At 36.6% G+C, this 25585-nt stretch overlaps 2 long non-coding RNA genes across 3 annotated transcripts in view; one reads left to right on the plus strand and one right to left on the minus strand.

The window, feature by feature from the left end:
• Positions 1-25585, minus strand: part of LOC148675369 (uncharacterized) — a 50251-nt gene that overhangs the window by 14578 nt on the left and 10088 nt on the right. Inside the window, exon 3 of one of the 2 annotated variants that reach the window (XR_015935500.1) lies at positions 17318-17794. The exons of the other annotated variant lie outside the window; for it this stretch is intronic. This is a non-coding gene — a long non-coding RNA (uncharacterized LOC148675369). Of the gene's footprint in view, positions 1-17317; positions 17795-25585 lie in introns of those variants that run through there. 2 annotated transcript variants of the gene reach the window in all.
• LOC148675370 (uncharacterized) overlaps positions 24157-25585 on the plus strand; it is a 32714-nt gene continuing 31285 nt past the window's right edge. Inside the window, exon 1 of the long non-coding RNA XR_015935499.1 lies at positions 24157-24295. This is a non-coding gene — a long non-coding RNA (uncharacterized LOC148675370). The remainder of the gene's footprint in view (positions 24296-25585) is intronic.

Consider the following 25585-nt stretch of genomic DNA (forward strand, 5'->3'; position numbering starts at 1 on the left):
GCTCCCATGGTGCCCCCTTTAATAAATGTGAATAGGCGAATTTTAGAATTAACTGTTGGTGTTTTTCTGGTACTAAAAGTCTTTCTGGGTTCAGGCCATCCAGCTGGTATAAAAGATTGTTCTTATTACAAACCAATTAGGTAATTTGTGGAGTCTCTCGACAGGGCTCCTGTTGATTTCAGCTCCCTGGTTTCGGGCAATGGGTCCAAGTGGAATCCTTCTCAGACTCAATACGAATCTGTACTACGCACTTTTTGCGTGGTCTACAATGTTTTTTTTCACTGCTACATGTTTATTGTTCTCCACAACATACAGTATTTATTGTTCCTGTTGTTAATAATTATTATGTATGTAATGTACTGTCTACATTGTGTGATGTTGTTGTCTGATGTACTGTGTATGTCCTGAGAGATCAGCGAGATTAAGAATTCCAGTGTACGTGTACATACTGTAGACCTACGTGGGGAAGTCTGAGGGGAAGGACTTTTACACACAGGGTCTGTTTACCTCATCGCTTTCCAACCGCGTGGATTTCCTTTCTACCCCTTTTTGTTGTTTCTATCGTGCTGTTGGGGTAGAAGGCTCCCCAAAAATATTCCACGGGATGGTTTTGGACGTTTCTCCAAGATTTTATCTTCACTCAGAAAGCCTTGTGATTTAAATAATTGATGGAAGCGAGAAAAGGTCCTCTTGAGGATGAAAGGATGTGGTATTTGTGGGACTACAGCTGCTTGGATCGTGAAACTCTGTCCGCGGAGATGTAGGTTCAGACACGTGCCCAGATGATTCTTTTGTTCCTTGTGAATACAAGTCATGGAGAAGCCCTTTTGCTGCTCCATTTGAGTGGGTCTGACTACCGTGGGGGAGACCAGACACAGTACACTCCCACAGTCTACCAGGGCTTGCAGTGACTGCCCATTTAGGAGGAACGGTACCGTAAACGGTCCATTTTCAGGATTGAGGACTCAGGTTGGTCCTCCATGGAAAGTTCTGTGGGATTGTGGACGATGTTACAGTCCATTTTCACAATTTCCTCAGTGAGGCATCTGTTCTACCCACCCTGGGAACATCAAGAAGATGGATGTCTTAGCTTTCTTTCAGGTGTCATTCTGAAGTGGACTGAAGGTTAAGGCACAAGAAGGGCTACACCCTTCTTATCTGCTCTATACCATAACTTATCGAGTTGGTTTTATCTGGGGCATCATCTGTCCTGCTTATCACCTGTACACTTGTCCATTGGTTATTGGTTAGTATGGGATTGCTCGACTGTGCTGTCCCACAATACTCTGAAGCTGCACTCAGGTCCTGTGTCATCATTTTGTTGGTAACCACTCAATATTATTATTATTAATAATAATAATAATTTACAAGGGAACGGAAGCCTCATCCTAGCATTACATCATCCAGTACCTTAGGCACCACAAATTCAATATACTTCACTGATCCAGCACTAGTCTGTGTGAAGATCTTAGCAGTAGAGTACTGTTCTCACTACACATACTGTATAGTATCACATACTCAGAGTATCAGGAATGAATGCTCAGTCTGCAAATGTTAGTTCTTCTCCCAGGAAATCAATATTAAAAATCAATATTAAAAATTTTAAGTAATGAGGACAAGAGACAGTTAAGCAACAAAATGCAACCAGGTGTCGCACAGTGGAGATCCACTGAGCCGAAACTTGGTCGGAACCTCGCTTCCAGTGACAAAGCTAAGGTGTATGGTTCAATTTTTTCTTATGAGAAAATTCCACCCAATTCTGAACCGAAGACGAGCCGGTTTTTGGTTTAACTCAAAAACCACCCATATACCATACATATCAATATATCAAGCTTAGTGAGCAATGCAGTTCTACTCAAATAAGCCAACTATAGCTGTAAAATAATTAATGATATCATATTAACATTTTTCATTCTTTTGTAATAAATCATTATCCAAGCGATCGGCTAGAACGATGTCCATACTGTTGTCGACGATCAAACCAAAGAAATTGAGAAGAAAAATAAAAAACCTAGTCAGAATTAAATAAAAGTTCACTATAGCGAAAAGTCCGTATATCATATGAAATTAAGATTGTTCTCTTTGCCTCAGGGGTTATTCCTTTTTTACCATCGATACTACAGTTCAAAAAGACAAAAAATGCAAGACCTATTGATAAAAGAAGAAAAAAGTATTGATCGGGTACATTGCACTTAGTCCCAGGTCTCTTGAAAATGAAACATCCTCACTGGACCCAGATGGTACCACCAATAGGATTGGAACGGCTATTTTTACTATTAGAAACCACACACACACTCTGCCTGTCTCGAACCTTGGATGAATAACAAACACGTTTGCCAATACAAGCCTTTCTTCCAATGTTATACTGCCTGGCCTCCAATCAAAATAGCTTTATAACATGCAAAGAAATTGGCAGTTAACCACAGATATTCACTGAGCTCATCCCACAGAGCAGTAGTAAATCTTTGTTGAAGTGAAAGTCAGCGCCGTAGATACAATCATCTAAGACCAATAAAACATGCAATACTTTGAACAGTGTCTTCACATATAACTGTCAGTTACTGTCATGTACAGTATGAGGTATTCACTGCTTTCATTTTCAGAGGGACTTTATGTTGCAGACAGGTTTTGTAATGTGTTTGCAATAGCTCCCAAAAGTAGTGTTGTTTTTTTTTTCATTTTATAAATTACATTGTAGTCACTGGTTCTAACCCCGATTAGCTCTGCGTTTTCTGTGTTTTACAAGCATAGCCAGCACCACAGGGAATAGAGAAAAACATGATTGATCGTTTGTTTTTGAAAATGCGAAATTTATGTGGTGATAAGCACTGGTATATGTTTTCGAGTGGATCTTAAATATTCAAACCGGTTTCTCACTACTGTAGGATGTTTTGTGCAGAACCAAATTCACAATTCGGACTTAATTTTAATATTGGCCGTGAATGACATGTTTTACACATGACAGTAATTTAATTGAAAACAGTTTGTAAAAGCATTCATGGTCTTCGAAAAATATTCTTCTGTTCTTGAAGATAAATACTTTACATCTTGTTATTTAAAAGAAATAATCATGAAAATGTTTTATTTTTCTTCTGGTTTCCTAAGACCAAAGCAAGTATGTACTTTCCACATTAAATGAAAATGAAGCTATAAAAGATCATTCACTGAAGCTATAAAAGATCATTCACTGAAACAAATGGCACTGAAAGGTGTTTATAAGCCCACATTCACCTCCAATTACATAGCAAGACTTCCATCCTTCTTCTCACTTCACAATTGTACAAAATGTTAAAGAAAGACAACATACAGTAGGTAACTTGCTTTCTTGCATTCTAATGAAATCTCCAGATACAGTAAAAATGACTTAAAATAAGGACATGAACAGAATCTGATTTTTTTGCTTTCAATTTACACACACTAGTGATTAAAACTATCTGGGAATCTTATCATGATGAGGAAGCTAAAATTAATACAAAAGTATTTTGGAATTTTGGAATTTTACCAGAGTAACCATCATGAATATAAAATACCTTGTTAAGTCTTGTACATTTCACTAGCAACCAAAAGCCTGATGGAAGCCTTCAGAATACGGTTAATAATAATCTCTCCTCCACCAGTGTGCAGCCCCACCTGGATGATGCGACGGCAACCATAGTGCACCAGTACTCTCACCACACACCAGCTCTCAGTGGGGAGGAGAGCAGAGTGATGAAGCCAGTTCAGACATGGGGATTATTAGGAGGCTATGACTGGTAAAGACCAGGGGGGAAATTTTGGCCTGGACACCGGGGTAGCACCCCTAGTCTTTTCAAGAAGCATGGGATTTTTAATGACCACAGAGAGTCAGGACCTCAGATTTACATCTCATCCAAAGGATGGCACCTTTTTTTCAGTATAGTCCCCACCACTATACTTGGGCATTAGGACCCACACAGACCGAAGGGTGAGCGCCCCCTGCTGGGCCCTCTAACACCACTTCCAACCTTAGTTTTTCCCAGGAGGCCTCCCATCCAGGTATTGGCCAGGCTCACGCCTGCTGAGCTTCAATGGGCTGCCAGTTGTGCATTGCAGGGTGATATGTCTGCTGGCATGAGATGCAAAATGATAGACATGGAAATATAATATAGGCGGGTAAGTTAGTTCCTCTAAACAGATAACCTGCAAGAGAATAGAGGATTATTTCACTCAATGAAGTAAGGTGATAAGGTGGGCCTGAATTAATCCAACCATCCATTTTCCAATTGCTTTATCCAGTATAGGGTCATGGGGGATCCAGAACCTATTCCTACAAGCAATGAGCACAAGACAGGATACACCCTGGATGGGACAGTAGTCCATGACATGGCAGACATGCACACTCATACCAATTAGCCAAAGCACCAGTCATTGGACTGGGTGATGATACTGGAGCACCCAGAAGAAATCCAACACAAACACAGGGAAAACATACACACTCAACACAAAGACCACCCCAGGTCTGGAACTGAACCCATGGCCATAGTGCAGTCCCACCTGCCCTTAATTTATTTACAAATTTCATGTGTCCTTCACTCAATCATATCCTAAAAGTCAGATAAATTGAGATTTTTTTAGAGCTACAAAGGGGCAAAATGACAATCATATGATAAAAATTGTGCAGCTGAGTAACACTACCGAAACATTCGCTTTCAAATTAAGTAAGGGAACTGTAATTACAGCAAAACAAACCTGCAAGAATGTTATGTTAACACTCAAGTAAATGAACTCACAGAGCCAATAGTAGCACATACAGTACATACTGTACCAACACCATGCACAAGTCTTGCCAAGCAAACTGGAGTAACAGTTACAGTATGTAACTGCAATACAGGTTTGTGAACACATTCAATGCTATCTTATCTGTGTTGGATTCACTGCATTGCAGAATCAGGGGTCCGCATTCCATATGTGTAATGCCATGAGCTACAGTATGGCAGTACAGAAGGAAACGTCTAATGAAAAATAGGAGCAAAGATTTTTCCAGCTATTTTGTAGCAATATCATGTACTGCAAACCACAATCAGCAGGCTCAATAAAAACCTGATAGCAAAGCAAGTACAAATGGCTGAAGCAGAAAGAACTACTTGAAGAGCAGTTAATCCATTCCTTACCAACACTCCTGCTTCAGATCCAATTCTGTGCTAGATCTCGAATATCAAAAAACATCATCAAACAATGGGCAGAAATACAGTCTGAGAATATTTTGTTTAGATGAACTTCAGAACCAGCTAGAATAAGTACTACTGTTTGCCACAATGATTGGCCAAGAAATACTGTATGTGGTTTCTATAAAATACGGTTTGGTTTTCTAGCTCCAAGAGGAAACAGAATAAAAGAGGAGAAAAATGTAAAAATGTTGTGTGATGCCCATGGCAAAATGTTTATTGTAATTTTGTTGCTGATACATTAAAGGTAGAGGAATGGACAGATACTGCTTAATTTTACCCACCTACTGTACAATATATTACTTTAGAATAACAACAGGTTATGAAACTGTGCGGTTCCCAACTGTCAGATCTCTAAACATGACAGAATACGTACAGTTTGTAGCTGGATAGCATTTCTTCGTTAAGGGAAAATAGATGTTTAAACTTTGAGATAATACACTTGCTGCAAAAGCTGAACCTATACTCTCCAAATTTTGCCATCATCATCATAAATTCAAACTTATTGCAACTTAGCACCAATTATTCAATTTGTAAAGGAGCTTCTACTACAATAATTAATTTGAACTATTAATTAAAGTGCTTTATATACCTATTCTCCCTGATACTAATAACTTTGACTGCTTGTATATATTAGGTTGCTGAAAATGTAATAGGTTTGTTTTTATATTTTACACTTTTGTTTAGCTTAATTAAATATAAATTGAATTACGATAATTCTGAATTGAATTAGAAATACGGGTACTGGATAGTTTGGAATGTCGTGAAACATATTCGTTGAATGCTAGGTTTTAGTTCAAGTATATAAAAATGTCCTAGGAGCTGGAACAAACTGGAGAGCAGTGATGTCTGCTCTCCAACTAGTGAAGTCTGGTTATGGGAAAAGCAAGTCAAAGTGTCCATATGTTAACAAGACCTGCAGTCTTTTACTGTTTAGAACTCAATACATGCTTAAGAGTCTGAGAAGATAAGGTGGCAGTCTTTGAAATGTATTGCTCAGATTCTCCTCTTCCTTCAAAATATAAAGTATGTCTTGTAATGTTACTGTCTTAATGTTGCTGAAGTAATAAAGTTGAGTTCAACTATAGAATCCTTTGCTGAACATGAACTTACTGTAAGTAGAAGCATTTTAAAATCAAATCAGAACAAATCAGAATCAAATCAAAGCAGTAGATTCTTCAGTATGGACAGTGAAATACAAACCTGAAATAGCTATCTGTTGATAGCTAAAGCCTTCTGTCTAAATTCTTTGTCACAAAAGAACCAGACATTTGTGGCTGATCATCCCAAACGTGCTGGTGCCAGATGAGACATCACATCAGCCAGATCGTAGCTTTGGCCTCTCTCATTTGTGAGAGTATGCGGTTATTTCCTGACATTCTCTAATTTAGTTTAGCAGCCTGTTGTAACACGTCATAGGCCAGAGTTCGTTAATACCATTATTTTTCAACTTCATAGGCCCGTTTGACATGATCTTTTTTATTTCACTTTTAACACACGCATGTGATGCCAAGCTAATTTTTTAGAAGTTCAACAAGTGTACCAGTAATAATCCCCCCCAAAAACAGATTTAATACTGCACTGCTTATTTAAGTTTTTTATGACTTACAATACTTAGTAAAATGATTTTTTCTGCCTTCTACCAGTCCAAATGTATGTCTTGTGCTTGCTAGGTTCTTCAGTGTATAATAATCCGTTTAGAGAACCACAAACAAAATATCTTTCTCTGTGCCATGATGTCCTGAATCCATTTTTTATACAATTATAAATAATCCAAGAGCATGTGTGACTTACAGATGAAGCATAGTACAACTTCCTGTATTCTTCTCTTGAGATGGAAATTTTTACCCACATGCCAGGAAATCTGTTTGAAATTCAAGTATTCCCTTTCTGGCTTAAAAAAAAAGGGGATTAGAAAAACATTGCCTTTTCTTTTCAACGTAGCAGACCATATGCTTTTTCAAAATTATTTCTTAACGAAACACAAATCTTAAGAACTGTCACATCATTAAATACACAAACATGTTCAGAGCACCCCTGACAGGCACTCCGCTCATTACAGCTGAGTGGAAAAATCAATTTAATAAAAGGACACACTTTTGCAGAGAATCTTGGTCCGAACCCCAAAATAATTTAATTCCACTGCAAAGGGTCCCAAAAAACCAAAGCCAAAAGAATTGGACAAGTTACCAATAACAGTATTTGTCTTCATAAAGAAGTGCATATTTCTTTCAGTAACAAATCTGGGCAATAAAGGAAAACAAGTTTTTTTTTTTAAAGTAGATGTGCTATAAATTAGACAGCAGAAGCCATTTGTCTTTGTTTGAATTTAATTTGGATCTCAGCTTGACTATCTGGGAAAAGCTTGGGATCTGGCACTCAACCTGACATCAGACAGCACCTCTTTCCCTTCATGATTCTGGTCCTCCGGGGCTGTGTGTCCTTGACTGAGAGGTGATGATTGAATGAGTGGTCTGGTTCAGATGGAAATGAGGGCCACTGCCAAGCTCTCCTCTGTAAAATCCACAGCTTACTGATGAAAGCAGAATGCCAGAGGATGCAGAGCACCCACGTTCCTCTCTTTTCCCAGCAGGAAAAGGCAGAGTTTGGATTGGGCCTTCTACAGCAAAGGGTGATGACATTAGAGCATACAGTGATCTTCAGGCAAGTTTCACTGCAGGTAAAGAGTGTAGCCATGGCCTTGTACAGTATACAGTATGTTAAGGCTGACTACATAGGATCATTTACAAAGTCATTCATTTGTTGAATTCGTGGCTCATTAAGCGACATGCATCCAAACGAGTGAGATAGACTGGACACAGACTTCCAATGCGTCGTCAGATTCATCACAAGAGCAAACATGGATTAACGTTAAAAGACCATCAACATTTCACTCACTGCACAATGCTTGCGATTTTGGTTAAAATAGGCAAGGCGTGTTTGCAAAAGACGACAAAAGTATACATAAGAACAAAATAAGCTTTTTGAGGTTTCTAAACATAAACAAGCAGGTTTAAAAATAATGGTCTCTTGTGTTTCCGTTTTTAGGAAGTTTCATAATATCACACACATTGCTGTTTTTCAAACACTAAATGTGGGGATTTTAATGCCTTTCAGTGTAAGTGTAATTTATTTTTATTATATGTATTCATATTCTGTATATTATCTGTGAAGTGGCATAATTTCAGTCAAATGCATAAGTAAAATAATACTTTGTTTCCACCTATTCTAACTGTTTAATTTTCAAGGTACATGGAGTAGGGATGTCTCATCCATCACGGCTTTAAATATAATCAATATTTACAATTGAAATAAAATGATGCTAGCCACTACACTTGATAAAATATGAATGAAAGAATAAGAAAATTTTATTAAGTGGTATTCCATGACTACTTAGTTAGACAATAATGTAATCGTTCTACACTTTTCCCACAATGACTTCAGGGTAAGTTAAGAAATTCTAAACAGCTGTTTAAAGCATGGCCAATGAAATTATATCAATTTCAGAGCATAGAGGAACTTTCAAGCATGCCAATATCAATGCCTAACCCTGGACTCACCTGAGGCGATGGAAATAAAAGGACTTAACTTCATAATCCACAGCTATTCAAAACTAATCCAGTTTTACACTTTGCAACGGTGTCAGTCCTTCATCTTAATGCAGAAAATAAAATTACTCACTGCTGTATTTGGCAAAAGTAATTTATAGTATCTAAATATACTCCAAAGCAATGTAACAATATTCACCCCAGTTAACTATAGTAAACTCTTTTACCCATATCTATTGTAGTTACCGGTACATGATTAACGGTTAACCAATGACAGACAACTATTTGTTAAAAGAAATGCCTGTTTCAACTGTTATCCTCTCAAAAGGAATAAAGAAGATATTGTTATTCCCCAAGCAAAATAGGTCCAAATATTGTACATTAACGCTAAAACACGGAATGTGCAACCTTTGATGTTTTTTATGAACAAATAAATTGGACATGTCAAGGGTGCTTCAGCGTTGACTGTGACTGAACAGGTCTCTTATACATGTGGGCAGAACTGAAGATCAGTCCGGGTTCAATTAACAACTATGCCATGTGATTGCCTCAATTAGTGCCCAAGACGAATTACGAGTATGCTGAAGCCTATTTAGTGAGGTTCTAAATATCCTGCAAGTAAGACACTACAGTAGCCTCATCCTTACAAATTAAAGGGTAGTATCAATATATCAGTATTAGATAGACAGAGCAGGAGAAATGATGGAGAGTGGAGAGTGCACAAGTAGAATAAGATTCCTTCAAATGAAAACAGAGTTAAAAGTAACATGTCAGTTTGAACTCCAGTCAAGGTTTTAATATCATTACCATCAACAACAACACTGAAATCAGACACCTTGTGAAGCCAACACTGGGATCTCAGCCTTAACCACAGTTCAGCCTGTGAAAATCCTTTTGCACCCATATATTACTACTAGACAAGCGCCTGTAAAGAGCAGAAACAGCAGCAGCATCTGATTTGATCTGAAAGTAAATCTGAGTATCATTAGCTTGGCAGTGAAATCCATGATACAGTAGTTAGTAATCTGACCAACAGGTCCCAGCACAGACCCCTGCAGAAACCTATGAGTAAATGTGCCAGCATCAGATTTAAAACAACCCAGACTTATAAGTCAAATACTGTTAACCAAATATGAGCCAAATGAATAAAGGAAAGAACCAGTGATCCCAAAATCATTTTCAATGCACTACAGTAGCATGCCATGATTGACAGTAGTGCTTTTGTCCAGAAGCAGAAGAATGTACAGTAAATGGTCCAGAATCAGACACCACCTGCAAATCATTACCTCACTTCTCAAGGGCTGTTTCGGGCTGTTTCTTTATCTAAGCACAACTGGAGAGGTTGAAAGATCTCATTAGATACAAAGTGAGATTAAACTGCCATTGCCCATTACAGAATTTTCAACAGAAGAGGCAAAACATACAGTACGTAGACATTAAATATGTGAGGGGCCAGTTCAGTTTAAAAAAACAGATGTGAATGCAGTCAGCATTAGTCTACAGGTGCAAGAATAGAAGTCATCTGAAGAGTATCCCTATAGGACTGCTGATGGTGTTCAAAAACACTCAACTTCATTCTTCTTCACAGTTGCTTAAAATGTCAACCTGATGCCTTTGGAAAGCATAGTTAATTTCTGTACCATTAGAAAGAATGAGCAAAAGAAAAAAGACTATCAACCAAAGACTAATAGGAACTAAGCTTATAAGAAATAACCTGTTTTAGGGACTCATTGCAAAAAGTCGCAAAGTCTACAAGAATAACATGCTGTTACAATAAATAAAACACAATATATGTCATGGTGTTTGTACTGAGACAAAAAGTACTGTATCTGACCTTACCCCCCATAAAAAATTAAAATAAACAAAAGAAACAAGCTGTAAAAAATTAAACAGCTAATGGGAAGTAATGTGTGTTACATTAGGTAAAACTGAAAAGGCTGTCTCATATAAATACAACTTTAAGAATTTAAGTTCATTTCTGGGTTTTACGAGATCAACATATTTTTTATGGTGTGTGAAAACGTCTGTCAACTGTATAAAAATCAACTGTATATAAACTGTATATAAAAAATAAAGGTCTGACCATAGTGGATGTTACGCTGATTTTGAATATATAATGCAAGATAAGTAAAGTAGTTTAAATATCCATTCTGTTTTTCTACATTATACAGTATATTAAAATGTTTTGGTAAGTTTTATTTTAAAATCCAGTATCTTTTATTTGAAAAAGATGCCGTTCGATATCTTCATATAAACCTCACCGTACGTCTTTATTCTACTTTTTTTTTAACTCTTCCAAATGATCTAAAACTAAACGGTATTAATGGAGATGTAACTAGAATATGTTCGAAAGCATATGGATGCCATTTGTAAGCAGTGGTGAGAATGTATAGGTCAGCTTGCCCTTTGGTATCTCCCAATCCATCTGTTTTCACATTAGTTGCAAATTATAGTATCCTCCAGACCCAAATGAACATAAATCAGCTCCATGAACATGTACGAGTTTTCCCATCTGTCATAAAACAATGATTTAACACCCGGGCTGTCAAAATACACTGCTGTGAATTCGCCCTACTCCCCAGCAGTAGGAATACAAAGCACCATCTCATCACAGTAATTTATTGCCTCCTTGGGAGATTTGGGTGATTAGGACTAAGGCCACCAACAGGCAGAAAAACAGTAGGAACTCCAATAACGCCAACTGGAAATCTTGGGTCAAATTTATCAAACAATTCAATGAAATCTATTTCTGTTTGCAGAAGGCAGAGATATATTGTGTGTTTAGTATACTGGTACATCTTTGGAACATTCGGTCATTCAACATTTGTGAGTTTTGGAGTTTCTACATTAAATACTTGTACCAAAGGACATGTGAGGTATTGGATTGTAACACATTTTCAGCCAAATAAAATATACAATGGGAGGTTCCAGGATTTAAAACAAGATTTTTGTGCAAATGATGTAATGTTGGATCCTTGAAATCCTACATTTCTTCAAAGGTCTAGCTGAGGTTGTGAAATAAATTGCAGTTAGTCAATTCCGGCCTCAGGTATCTACTGTATAAACAAATACCATATGTGGAAAACTTCCATGATGTTTACATTTCACCTTGGAGAATGTATTTACGAAAGAAGGCTATGACAGTAATAGAGGTTGCAACTACTCTAAATTCCTGTAATGCTGGTTCATATATTTTGGTGTGCACCTTCTCCATAATAGAGGAGAAAACAGACAAGCAGCTCCTTGGAAATAATAGCACTCACATTCAATGAGAATGGTTACCAGTCTGATCCACACATGTTTTCTCTTTTGGGTACATTGTATTAGATATACTGTAAATATATCCAACCATCCCTCCATGTTCTAACTGCTTCTTCCAAATCAGGGTCATGAGGGACTATCCCGGCAGGCAATGGATGCAAGGCAGGGTACACCCCCGACTGGACGCCAGTTCCTTGCAGGGCAGACACAGACACGCACACACCAGGACCAGCTTTCACAGAAGCCAGTTAACCTGCCAGTATGTGATTTGACTGTGGGAGCAAACCAGAGCACCCAGAGGAAACGTGAAAACAAGGAGAGCATACAAACTCCACGCAGATACAGTGTAGCACCCCAGGAACTAAGCCCAGGGGCCCCAGCACTCCGAAGCAGCAATGCTAACCATTGCACCACTCTGCCAGCCTAGATACATATTTCTTTATTTTTATTAGTTAATCAATGGAAGTAGGATGAACAATAAATAACAATAATAAATGAGTGAATGATAATAGTTAATAATAATAATAGTTCAGGACCCTATGCAGACAGTATAATCCAGAAGTAAGTAGAGAAGAACAGCAGGGAAGAGATGTAGAGGGTCAGGACGGGCAGACAGATGGGGGGGGGGGGGGGGGGCGTGACGGCGGTGATCCGGTGCTCGGGGGAGTGTGACGCAGGCAACCAAGTTCTGACAGTCCAAGGGGGGAAAATCTGGGGCGCAGTACAAAGTCCAAAACCGGGTGATCCCTCCAAGGCGAGACAAACAGGTTAAAATCCGGAACGGGATCCGGAACAGGGACAGGAAATATAACCAAGATAACAAGGACAGGCGCTCCGAACCCCAGACTGAGATGGTCAGGACACAGTGATGAAGCCTTTGCCGTCTGGTCTCACCTGGACCCGCTGGTAGGCAGGCTTCCAGGCGTCCATCTCCCAATGCTGAGCCAGGAATTGCGAGAGCGCAAGGCTTAAATAATAGGACACAAAACAGATGGCAGGTGCACATACAGTAATTAACTAAAACACGAAAGGGTCGGAGCTCCCTTAAGAGGAGGGATGCCGATCGTGACAGAATATTTGTTTCAGGTAGTTCAAGTAGGGAGCCGCGTCAGCATGCGTGGGTTGCAAAGGAACAAGTAAAGGTTTATTCCATGCTGAAAAGAAAAGAAAGGAAACACAATGTTTCGGCTGTGGAGCCTTCTTCAGGTCACTTGGCAGATAGATATTCAACATCTGGTGTCATCAGATGCTGGCTTTGACATTACCAAGTATTTATTCAAATGAAAATATGTTATACGATAATTTAAACAATAAAGCAGCTCCTTCCATAGCATAACTGTACAGTATATGTATTCCTGAAGTCTTTTAGTTAAGTTTTTAAAATCTTATATCACCTTAAATAACAAACAGATGAAAGACTATGGAGACAGATGGAACCGGAGAAGAAAATACATATATTTATTTGGGCTGCCACTTTATTCTGAGAAAAGAAAACCGAAGGAGAAACACCTGAAGAAAGCTCCACAGCCGAAACGTTGTGTTTCCTTTTTCTTTTCAGCATGGGATAAACCCGTTATTTGTTTCGGGTGTTTAAATGGAGTCTGTAGGGGTTTTCTCAGGGCTGCTATGTCATCATTGTTTGCTGTGTTAGGTGAGCCGCGACTATAAGACTCTCCCAGTCCGTGGTCAGAGGCCTGTGAGGGAAACCGTCTGAACCGACTTCTGGGAAATCTGAGAAAGATTCACTCAAGAGACAGTTCTTCTCCTGCAGTTCAAGAAGTCAGATAACATTATGAAATTAACTCATATGGCAAAAATGAACAGATTTCAAGTGTGGTTTTCCCTGTGATTTACCTCCTTACAAAAATATCACAAACAGTCCGTTACAGTTTTCTTTTCTCAGAATAAAGTGGCAGCCCAAAGAAATATATGTATTTTATTCTTCGGTTCCATCTGTCTCTATAGTCTTTAATCTTTTTGTTATTTAAGGTGATATAAGATTTTAAAAACTTTTAACACTTCAGGAATACATATACTGTACAGTTATGCTGTGGAAGGAGCTGTTGTTTTGCTTACATTATCTCATAAGATATTTTCATTTGAATAAATACTTGGTATGTCAAAGCCAGCATCCGATGACACCAGATGTTGAATATCTATTGCCCAGTTACCTGTAAATACCAAATTGTCTATCTGTCTATCTGAAGGGGAATATCTACTGTATTTAAACAGATATCAAGTTACTTTTGGTGTTTGAAGAATCTCTTCATTTTTATTAAGACCGAAACACAACAGACCAAACACAACAAAAGTAAAACCAATGGAAAACTTGAGGTATATCCTAATTCCAGCTCAAACCATTCATTGGTGATGGTTTATGTCTTCTATATTATTGTCTCATACAAGTGATATTTCACATGTACAGTAGAGCAGAGTGCAAATTGGCCTGCAATAAATTACTATTTTTTTCTCTTTTAACAGAAAAGCCACATGTAACTTTAACTACTTTTTCAGTGAGCAACAACAGTGGGGATACCTCTGATATTCTTTTTGCAGACATGTTTTAAAGGACTTCCATTTACCACCCTTCCCAGTCATTTCACTGTAAACCCTCACATATTAGTGAAAAGAGACAATATTCAGCCCTCACTAATGTTTGACTGCTTTCCACTTCCAACTCCATCTGCACGTGTTTGGAATCTACAGTACAAATTGCTCTGATGTAAAAAGACCTGAGAATCCCTGACAGATTTAATATACACAAAATGTGGGAATTAAAACAGTCGTGTTTTTCCATATTTAATGGTCATCCTTATGATAAATTCAACATAGGAATATAAAACTTTCTATTTGCTATCATGCCATCTTGGCACTCACAGAGACACGTACAGTATATACTGTAGTACTGTACATACTGTACTGTGTAAATGCTCATTTGAAATGGGTTAGCTGCTCACAATATAATTTAAATTATTTTTCAGACATTCTTAGAGTTTATTGGCTCTTAGAGAACAGCTGTGAAGCAGTAAGCTGGAGCTCAATTTTTAAAAAATTTAGCACTAATAAGAAAAATAATAGAAGGCACTGCATTTTACAGCATGCTGTATATGTGCACACATTATTTAGGTTTTAACCATTACAAATGGCTTAATACATGTAGGACAATTTATTCCTTATTTTCTATTGGTTAATTATAAAAAGTAAGAGGGCAAATCAAGCAAGTTACAGTGTGGGCATGAAAAAGGTCAGTGCAAATGGCATTCATATTTAAACCTGCTTGTTGTGCTTTAGTTGATAGAAAATCTTACAAGGAAGCAAAAGACCTGGAGCTGTCTTGTTAATTCACGCTGTTTGATATTTCAATTAGCACTAATGTTTATGATCTAATAACTTACATCTTTCCAGAATTTTATTACCTACAGTGGACTTTTCCCTGAATGCATGTTTTGCACTGACTCAGAAGAATACTTCCAGGCCTGACAAACATTAAGTAATTCTCCCAGAGCTTATTTGAGTTAATTGTGCATTAGCCTTGCAATCTTCTGAACCACCCAAGCATTAGGTCCTGAGGGGACTCTCCAGGTTCTCTACACAATCAGAATTTTTTATGCATCGCTGCTGTTGGTCAACTCTGGCATCCAAAAAGCTGTTCTGGACAAGTAGTTGCCTATATCTCAGGAGACAAATATGCCCTCGCAGGGGACTTTCAAACATTTCAAGTAAAGCAAATTTTTGGAATGGCGACAGAAATATATGGAGTTCTATCTGCTCAAACACCAGGTAGTTTGATTTCTCCTTCTCTTCCTACTTATAAGCTTGTTTAGACGATCAATCGTGCCACACAACTTTTTCATCTGAAAAAGTGACTCATAAATTATTGGCTGGTCCTTGTGCTCATGCAAACTATTTTTATATTTTCACAATAATTCAGAAAAAGACACACTTTTTATACAAATGTGGTATTTGTGGCAAATTTGGTAAAATTGCTGCAGATGTACAGTAGATTATGTTTCATTTCATGTTTTCAACAAAAGTGCTACAGTATATAAGTTTTCTAAGTCATAATTATATATACAGTATATATTAAGGGTCTAATTTTCATTTGAAATTCTAACTGAATTTGTAGTTGTTTTTAAGAATGAAACAACTAGCAAATACTAACAAATGCCTTTAATCTGTTACATAAAATCACACAAATATTGGAAAGAAATGTAACACATTCAGTTGTTTTGTCCCTGTAATTTGGCAGTAGGATTAGTGTACCAGATTACCTTGCATTAACTATTGACAGGCACACATACTGTATAAGAGATGATTGTATCCACATGAAATGGCATCAGATTTGACTATGACGTTCTTCTTATGTTCAAAAGAAACATCAATGTCCATGTGCTGTACAGTAGCTGAGCAAAGGAAAAAAGAAGAGAAGAATCAGGTAATCAGTATATGATTATACTGATCATATACAAATTATATAATGCAAATTATCTTTAAAGCTGAAGATACACAACTTGTTAGTGCATGTCCTGTTTATTTTCCTATTTTCTCTTTTCTCCTATTAGCTGGTTTGCTACAGAGATGCCGGCTAAAGGCAATAGATCTTTGGACCAGTATTTAGTTGTTGCTTTTATTTATTAGATATTCAGGGATTAATTCTACTTTATGAACTGTAATACACTTGATCTGTTATTTCCTACTTACTGTATTCCATCTCCACATTTTCCATTCGAATTTGTTGTCCGTCACCTACAGTATTAACTTTTTGACACTGACCACAAGTCAGGAAGGACATGGGAATGTGGTAGGCACATGTGAAAAGTTTAAAACTGCCTTATTCAATGCCAGAATAAATACAGGTGATGCTTTTAGGGGAGTCAGGTGCACTCAGCACTTACTAGCATGAGATAGTAAGGCAGAGGACGTCCCGTTTCTCTGTAAGTTACTTATCAGGAGACCCTTCTTTCAGTTTAAATTCCTCATTCTTTCCTCATTCATTCTTTGGGTTTTTTTCTACTTGGAACAACAGATGCTCGCTATGCCACCACACTGAATGTGACGCTGAGCTGGTAGTGCAGTACGTGCTGGGTGATGTGAGTAGTTTTAAATGCATATTTAAAAAAAATAATACTAAATCACATATCTACTGAAATTAGCAAATGAAGAATCAGAACAAAGGACTGAGTTGGAGGAATTTCTTTAACCCTCTCAGAAGAAACTACATGCATGCATTAGATATGTTTTGCTGACATTTTACTGCAGATGTTTTTCATCAATATACAGTAGGTCCTCTTGCAAGAAATCACACTCTAGACTTTTGGTGGTGGAATGAAATCAGTTTATTGCTGTCTACATGAATGAATTCAGCCTGCACCATGCCCCTTAGTCATTTTATAGTCATTATCTTTTTAAGTGACAATTCCTTTACTAACAAGTCATCTCCCTGAGGCTTTTAGATAAAACGGAAGGCTAGAATTACTGTATACTGTTCCTTAGCAACTACAACATCTCTGCTTTTAACTGATTTTCTTTTATCTGTTCCACATGAATACAGAAACTATACAGCCCAAAACCTTCCTATCACGAGCTACATTTTTTGCTGTGGGTGGAAAAACATTTCAACAAGTTGTCACTGTTTTTTTTTCTCAAATAGTCTTTTTTTGAAGCTGCAACATTCTAACACTGTTTTGACCTATGTGTAACCTTCTTCTCAAACAGTCACTGTTTTCCCATTTCGTATGCAATGGAGTCCATTTGAGGAAGTTTTCAGTGAAGTTAGAGTGAGGAAGTTCATCAATGTGCAATCTAAAAAAAGAGCAAGTAAAGGTTAATATTATGCCATATAGATTAATAAAATAAATATAATTTGAAAGCTACAGTTTCTCTACTTCAAAAACGAGTCAATCTCCTAAGCAGCTGAAGACAGAGTCTAGAAATGGTCACCTATAGTAAAATGTCAGCTGATAAAAGTGAGTTTTGCAAAAACGCACAACGTTACACAATTTCAAAACTAACCTACATAAATTTAGTTTGTGGCCTGACACAAGTCTCACATCTTCAGTTGTATCATCCATTATTATATATATGTTTCTCTGCTTTTCAGTATTATTTCAGTGTATTGGTACATGAAATTGGATCTCATCAGCTCTTAGAAGCTAAGCAAGGCTGGGTCTGGTCATTACAGAGATGGGTGATACTGTATTTAAGGAAAACCGGGTTGTTGTTGCAAATAGTGCTGGCGGGCTAGCAGTCAGCTCTCTTTTTGAATTTCCAAACAAATGCAAGCCTATGGTGACTGAGGACACTGTGCTGTAGGCAGTGCTGTCCTTGAGATGAGACAAAGGTCCTGAATACTCACTAAAGATCCAATTAAAATTTTACAAAAAGGTCTGGGTGCCAACCACAGCGTCTTTGCTAAATTCCACTGTGGGTTTGTACAATCTAGCCTTCTTAAAGTTTCCTCTTAAAGTGATGAAGGTGTTTCTCACATCTCTACCTAATCTGTCGCGCAGTGGAGCTGCAGATGGTGCATAAGGGCAACTGTGTGTGCTGCGCTTCAGTGCTGGATGAATTGGCTTCCCTCTCATATGTAAAGTAAGCAGCTCAGGTATACTGTGGGATGAAAAACTCTAAACAAATTCAAGGGATTATTGTCTCTGCCTTTTGCAGTTAAAAGAAGGCATGTGGTGCCTGTGTCAATATAAAAGAGTGTAAACAAAATTCTGGGAGAAGATCAAACCCTCATCTCTCCCACTTCAGTTTACTGTACCTAGGGACAAATATCACGATTCTAGCTTACCCGTGTGTTTCATATTTGCGTCCTTGGACGCTTCAGCCCCATCTTTGCCACCTCTCGAAGCACTTTCTTCTCGAAACCAGGTAAGTTAAAGTAGTTGTAGGAGAATAACGCAAAACTTAAATTATGCTTCTACCCCACTTAAACTACAGTAGGATGTGTTCTGACTACTGAAATAGAAAAGAACGAACATGATCTCTCTTTTTAAAATGGAATTACACTTATCTGAAGTTTAGATCTTAGCTTCTGATGCAGTTCAGGTCATACTCACACTGTTGACCGAGATTAGTACCTTGGGAGCTAAAAACTGATTTAACATTTCTTTAAAAAGGCTGAAAAACTTCATTCTGAAGAAAACGAGCAAATCCAACAGTAGGTGGCAGTGTTGCTGTGGAATTAACTAACAATTTAGGTGTGAAAATTAATTGCAAATTTTAAAATTGCAAACCTTGACTTAACATGAATGCTCTTTTCCGTGTTGTTAGCAAATTATCTTTAAAGCTGAAAATACACAACTTGTTAGTGCATGTCCTGTTTATTTTCCTATTTTCTCTTTTCTCCTATTAGCTGGTTTGCTACAGAGATGCTGGCTAAAGGCAATAGATCTTTGGACCAGTATTTAGTTGTTGCTTTTATTTATTAGCTGTATGGAAAATACTGGACTCAATACTTGCAGCTGGAAAGTTCAACTGAACTCCATGACCCTCAGTTGTGAAATCTGCATTCACTACTTTGTGTAAAGCGAAATATTTATTTGCAGAAACCCATAAAATAGAATCTTTCTTTGTAAGCTGGATGTTTAACTTAAAAACCTGAAATTATAAAATGCAGTCAAGGTGCAATTATTTTTTCAAATTAATTATACAAAAATAATTCAGTAATACAACATAAATAAGGTGGACAAAACCCCAACTGTAATTCATCAGTAATCACTTCCCTGTTTTCAGATTTTTTAGCTGCTCACATACAGTAATAGCATTTATGGGGATCCCCATTAAAAAATATTTTTTGTTTCAAGACAAAATGGCTTTTCATGGCTGAATTATTCAAAATACATTTTTGTGTGTGGTTTTGGAGATAAACTACTTCTTCCAGAAATATGTTTATTTTTCAAACTTTAACACAACGGCACTTACGAAAATACATTTCTAAACACTAGGAAAAACCGAGTCAAAGAATTTGCCATTGAAACTTTTCTATCCAGTGAGAAACATTTAGAAGGTTATTTGTTCAGATTTATTTGTTAAAGTGTCAGAAGAATTGTTAAAATAATAATTTGAATGAACAAAACTTACAAATGGAACAGAAACCAGGGCACAATAGCAAAGGAGAATTTGTGCAAGACAGAAGCAGACAAAGATTATTTTTAATTGGTCCCTTTGCTGCACAGTCAATCTTCGATGTTCCACAGATAATTAAAAGTATAAATAGAAAAAGAAGAAATGTTGAGAATTTTCTGTGTTATTTGAACAGTATAAACTAAAAGGCATAAACACATCAAGGCAAAGTTTTAATTTACTTTGGCTTTCAATATTGCTTTTATTTTACCAAACTGTTACGTACATAGATTTTACTTTTTTAATCTCAGAAGCCTGGAGATTTAAAGAGACTTTACCATTGTACGCACCATAATCTTTCATTTAAAATGTTAATTTTAGTCCCTTTTGGAGATTTAACTTCAACAGTACTATTTTACTAAAAGAGACACAAATTACCAAATACATATAGTTTATTTTTTTAAATCAGTGCAACCACGGATATTTCCAATGTTTCCTAAACTGTATAAAATAATAAACAATTTGTTTTTTGTGCTGTATGTGATTGACCTCCAAAAGTGATCAGAAATTAGCATTAGTTTATTTTAGATTGTATCTGTAGAAACGACTAAGAATTCTAAAACCTTTTGTTTAAATCGGTGCTGGAAAAAGTTGAGCACATGCTGTATGAGCATTCATATGTGCAGAAAATGCAAAAATTTACATCAAATATTAGGTAGGACCTTATTACACTTTTAAAAAGAAATTTTAACTTAATACTGACTTTTTCCCCACGTCAAAAACAATTCATTTCTCTGTATCCATTTGAGATTGACGTACATAATGCTTTTTTATGTATATACCCATGCTTACACTAACTCTAAATTAAAAATGCATCTTGTATTGTTTTTCTTTCAGCAGAAACAAGCCACACTCAGTGGTAGTCACCAAAGTGTGAAATGCAGGCCATAACCTACAAGCCTTTTCACTGCACAGTGTGCCAAATCTGTAGCTGGAATGTTACGCTGTGGTGTTGCAGAACAAAGCCCAAGGCAGCAGGACCACAGGCTGTGCTTTGATTATTTAACACGAAGATCAACACACGCCAGGCTCTGATGGATAAGTGGTAAATGGTTCTCTGTCTCAGGCCTTCAGCAGACACTGTGAATCAAATATTAATTTGCAAAAAATAAATGTTTATTCATTCTTTTAGCCAGTAAACTTTAAATGTGATGCTCTCATCACATACTACAAATGTTTTTTTTTTATGACAGGTATTTTACAATGCACATACTGTACATGATGAGATTGCTTGCTCCTTTTACCCAAATCAAGGTTATTCAATAGCTGGTTAAGTCTTACAAGCATCATTTTGAGTGGCAAGAGGCTATTTATTTGTTAGGAACACTTCTCTTCTTATAAAAATACTGAACCATCAAGGTAGCAACTGGTATTTACCGTGATCTACAGAGCTAACTTATCATGTTGGAAGTTTTCTAAAGTTTAAAATGGTTTGTAAAAAAGTGGTACCTAGGAGGTGTACCTGAAATACAGTTAATTTATAAATTATTTGAGAATCTTCCTTGAAGTTATTAACATCATAATACTTTAATAACACTAAAGTGTGCAAATATTATAATTCCCATGTAATAAACCCTATTATATTTATAATTTATTTCTAATGAATACTGCATATTTGTTTTTTATATACATATTTCTATATTTGTATTTATTTTCGACACAATATCCGTATTACGGGATCAATAAAGTATCTATCTACTGAATTACATAAAATATAGAATTTCACATACAACTAAACACAGTACTATATTCAGTATAGAATAATGCATAATAATAAATTATTATTGTTATTATTATTATTTTGTGTTTGCCATTTTAGATACATATAACAAAACCAATTAAAAATATTGTTTCCCTGTCAATGATGTATAGAATTTCAAATTATGTTTAAAGATAATTTAATATAATATACATATTCTATGAGGAACTTATGATCGATTGATTCTGCATTTGTGTTTCAAGAATAACAATATACCAGTAGTTTTTAATAAAATATCATTCTGGTGTGCATTCAGCATTCTTTTAAATTTCTTGTGTACATTTTGTTGAAATCATATATAATAGTCATAATCATTATAAACTGTCATAAATATAATTTTACAAATTAAAAGTCATCCTGATTTTTAGACCATTGTGGGACCATTTTTATGGTCATCATTGGTGATTCAGATTTGGTTGTAATTTAGACTGGCGCTCTGCAGTGAAAAAGAGGTAATACGATTTTGGATTTTAATGAAGTTTAACTCATACTATCTCATACTGTACTGTATATTGCCTGCAGAGATTTGAGGATACAGACCTTCGTGTTTAAATTAATTTGTATGCAGGTTAAATGAACTGCGCTGTTGAAACTGGCTTTGTATCCTCTTGCTTATTCTTTTCTTATCAAGTGGTCAACAGCAGTCAACATCAAAGGGCTGGATTCCTGTCTTCTAAACACATTAGAGCACTGTTGCATATCGGCTCTCTCAAAAATGTGTTTCCCATGCCACGTTCTGGAGCTCACTGTGGTGGGTGTCCTGTGAGCTATAGTAAACCACGGTACTAGACACATTTAGCATAGGGATTGATGCGGTGGACATGTGGCACTGTGGAAATTAATATAAGTTTTACTCTGGTGGGAACTTTGTGTACAAGGGGTAAACCGTGTTATTAGTAATTTCTTTTTGGTTGTACTACGGTGAAAGCAATGAGTACCATTGAAAATCATTTGGGAAATAAAATGAAGTTTATTATGGCAGAAACCATGTGTGGCAATGATACTGGAGTAATTTAACACAGGGTTTAGAATGGTGGGTACCATATGTGCTATACTGTAGATATGCCATAAAAAACTATAATAAAATCCTATTGTTACAGTATACAGTATGTTGAAATTCTTTGATTTTTTTCCTCCTTTTTGGCATGTTGTAGTTAAAATTACAAAATGTGTGTTTGTTTTCATGATGTAGTCATGACGTTTTTTTGTAAAATTCGTATGTCACAGCTAGAAAAGAGCCCAAAAGGGATGTACAGCATGGAGTGTGAAGACCTCTCTGGATGTCCTGGATGTCAAAAAGGTCTCTTCAATACAGCGTGAAAGAAAATCTCCAATGTTTCTCGTTAATAGCAAAATATGTTAGTTCTATATTGCTCACAACAAGACTAAATAATTATGCCCAGAAGAATAATTACTTACTTTTATATCAATTTACATTCCAGTAGATCCTAAAACATTACTACGAATAAAAGGGGGGCTACTGTACCATTGAAGAGCAGATCCCACCTGGGTGACACACCAGACCATTACAGTATGTGCCAGGAGTCTCGCTACAGAGCAGATGAGGCAGAGAAGCAAGAAATTACAGGAGTTTCCCAAGCTGATACAGAAGGAAATTAAGGGAGACCACATTGTACACGCCCCAGTAGAAATTCTGCCTCGATAGTGGGGCCAACACCCCTGCTGTTCTTACACAAACAGTGCCAGGGGACTTTTAATGACCACATACTGTAGTCAGATCCTTGGTTTAACTTTACACCCAAAGCGCAGCTTCTCTTACAGCCCTGTGTCCCCCGTTCACCATAATTAAAATGTCATCAAGGCATGTTATATACTGTACTGTAAAGCTTAAATAAGCACATCAGTTGCATACTGTGAATACAGTGCTAATCAAACACAGTACGTTAGATACTGTAGGTACAGTATATTGAAGTTAGAAAAGATCAGGGAAAAGCACACTTTTAAGTTAATTAACACGTATACTTGTATTTAAAGATATTGTTTGTTTAAAAATACATAAAAGAATACAAAGAAGAATTCATAAATGAAACACAGTGTAATAATTCGTAGTTAATTACTCTGCTACAGTATGCTGTACTTTAAAAAATACCACCAATCTGCAAATAAACGTGAAAAGCAAAACTATTAGTATTTTACCGAATGTCTGTCAAGGCAGATCTGAAGAGGAAAGGATCGGAAAAAAAACCCTGAGCTAGAAATAGGAACTTGACGGACTTGTACAGTATAACACGCACAGATCACTAACTACTGTATGACAACGTCTTGTCTCTTGATACCGAAGCTTTCACCTTCAACTGACCAGAAATTTGCCTATACCGTCTTTCCAGGAAATCGTGAGAAACCTGTTACGGAGCCTTATTTTTTTTTTCGTTATTTTTGGAATCATTGGATAGGTAAAGTGCCAACCAACTTTTATTTTTACGGAAAATTCCCAAATCATGAAATTATATCGGCACAGAATTAAACCGAGTAGCGTAGTTCAAGGAGTGTTCAGTAGCTGTAAATCACTTTGCTGGCTTGAATGACTTAGTAAATTTATCATATTTAATCATTAAACAAATATCATCATTCTGACCAGAATTTCTAAAATATGTAAAATGTATTTTAATGTTAGCGATAACAGCGTGTTCATCAATGGCAAACAAAATTTAATGGAAAAAAACCGCTATGGGTGCTAATTGATCCATATATTTAATAATTTAATAATATATAAAATTATATGTGTAAGTGTATTAAAAATGTGTATGTACAGTATACAACAGGTATTGTACCTCAGGTTTGTTTTCTTACATTTTTGTCTTATTTAAAATAGTATTCTCATTTGTTGTATGGAAGATACTGTACAGTATATGAGGTGCACTGTACAGCTAAATTGAATCTTTGCACAGCAGATAAAGTGATACTCCTTGTTAAATAAGATAAATATTTTAAATATCCATCAATGTTGTAATGATATTAAGCAACACAACTTAAAAACACCTGCACCTTACTGTACAGTAAATACACAGATACAGTAGGTGTTCGTACAGTAGTGCAGAGTGCAGTATCCCAGATTGCTTTACAGCACTATTAGGACAGGGCTGAAAGTGTAAAAAGTTAGATGAGCACTTGTAAAATAAATGACTAACAGAAGCTAGCTGTTCATTAAAAGCTTGTTTCATTTTTGAACAATTAATGAACATTACAAATGTATAACAAATACACATGGAGTGTATGACAAGTACAGTCTTTCCAGGAAATCGTGAGAAACCTGTTACGGAGCCTTATTTTCTTTTTCGTTATTTTTGGAATCAAAAATCAGAATACGAAATGAACATGTAACACTGAGCTCTACAGGTACAGTGCACCTGAGGCCAAATGTACTGTACTGTACTGTACTGTACTGTATGTAGGTATGATTGTTTTTGCTCGAAAAAGAACATTGGAGTGGGGTTGAACACAACTGAATACAATTAACCCACTTAAAAACGTCAGAATCACTTGGCCAGACGACTGCTCAGTGTTAAATTATAAGCTGATGGCGCCACTCATTGTGAAATCCAGAGCTTCTCAAAGACAGCACCTAGTAGTGGAGATGTCTTTTAACACATAAGGAAATGTGTTCATTGGTAGCTATTCAACCATTAAAATTAACCTTGTTAGCTGGGATGGTACTGTATTTAAAGGCAGTTTTGAACTTGTTT

Source organism: Lepisosteus platostomus, chromosome 3, assembly GCF_059453375.1.
Source record: "Lepisosteus platostomus isolate fLepPlt1 chromosome 3, fLepPlt1.hap1, whole genome shotgun sequence".
Classification (NCBI taxonomy): domain Eukaryota; kingdom Metazoa; phylum Chordata; class Actinopteri; order Semionotiformes; family Lepisosteidae; genus Lepisosteus; species Lepisosteus platostomus.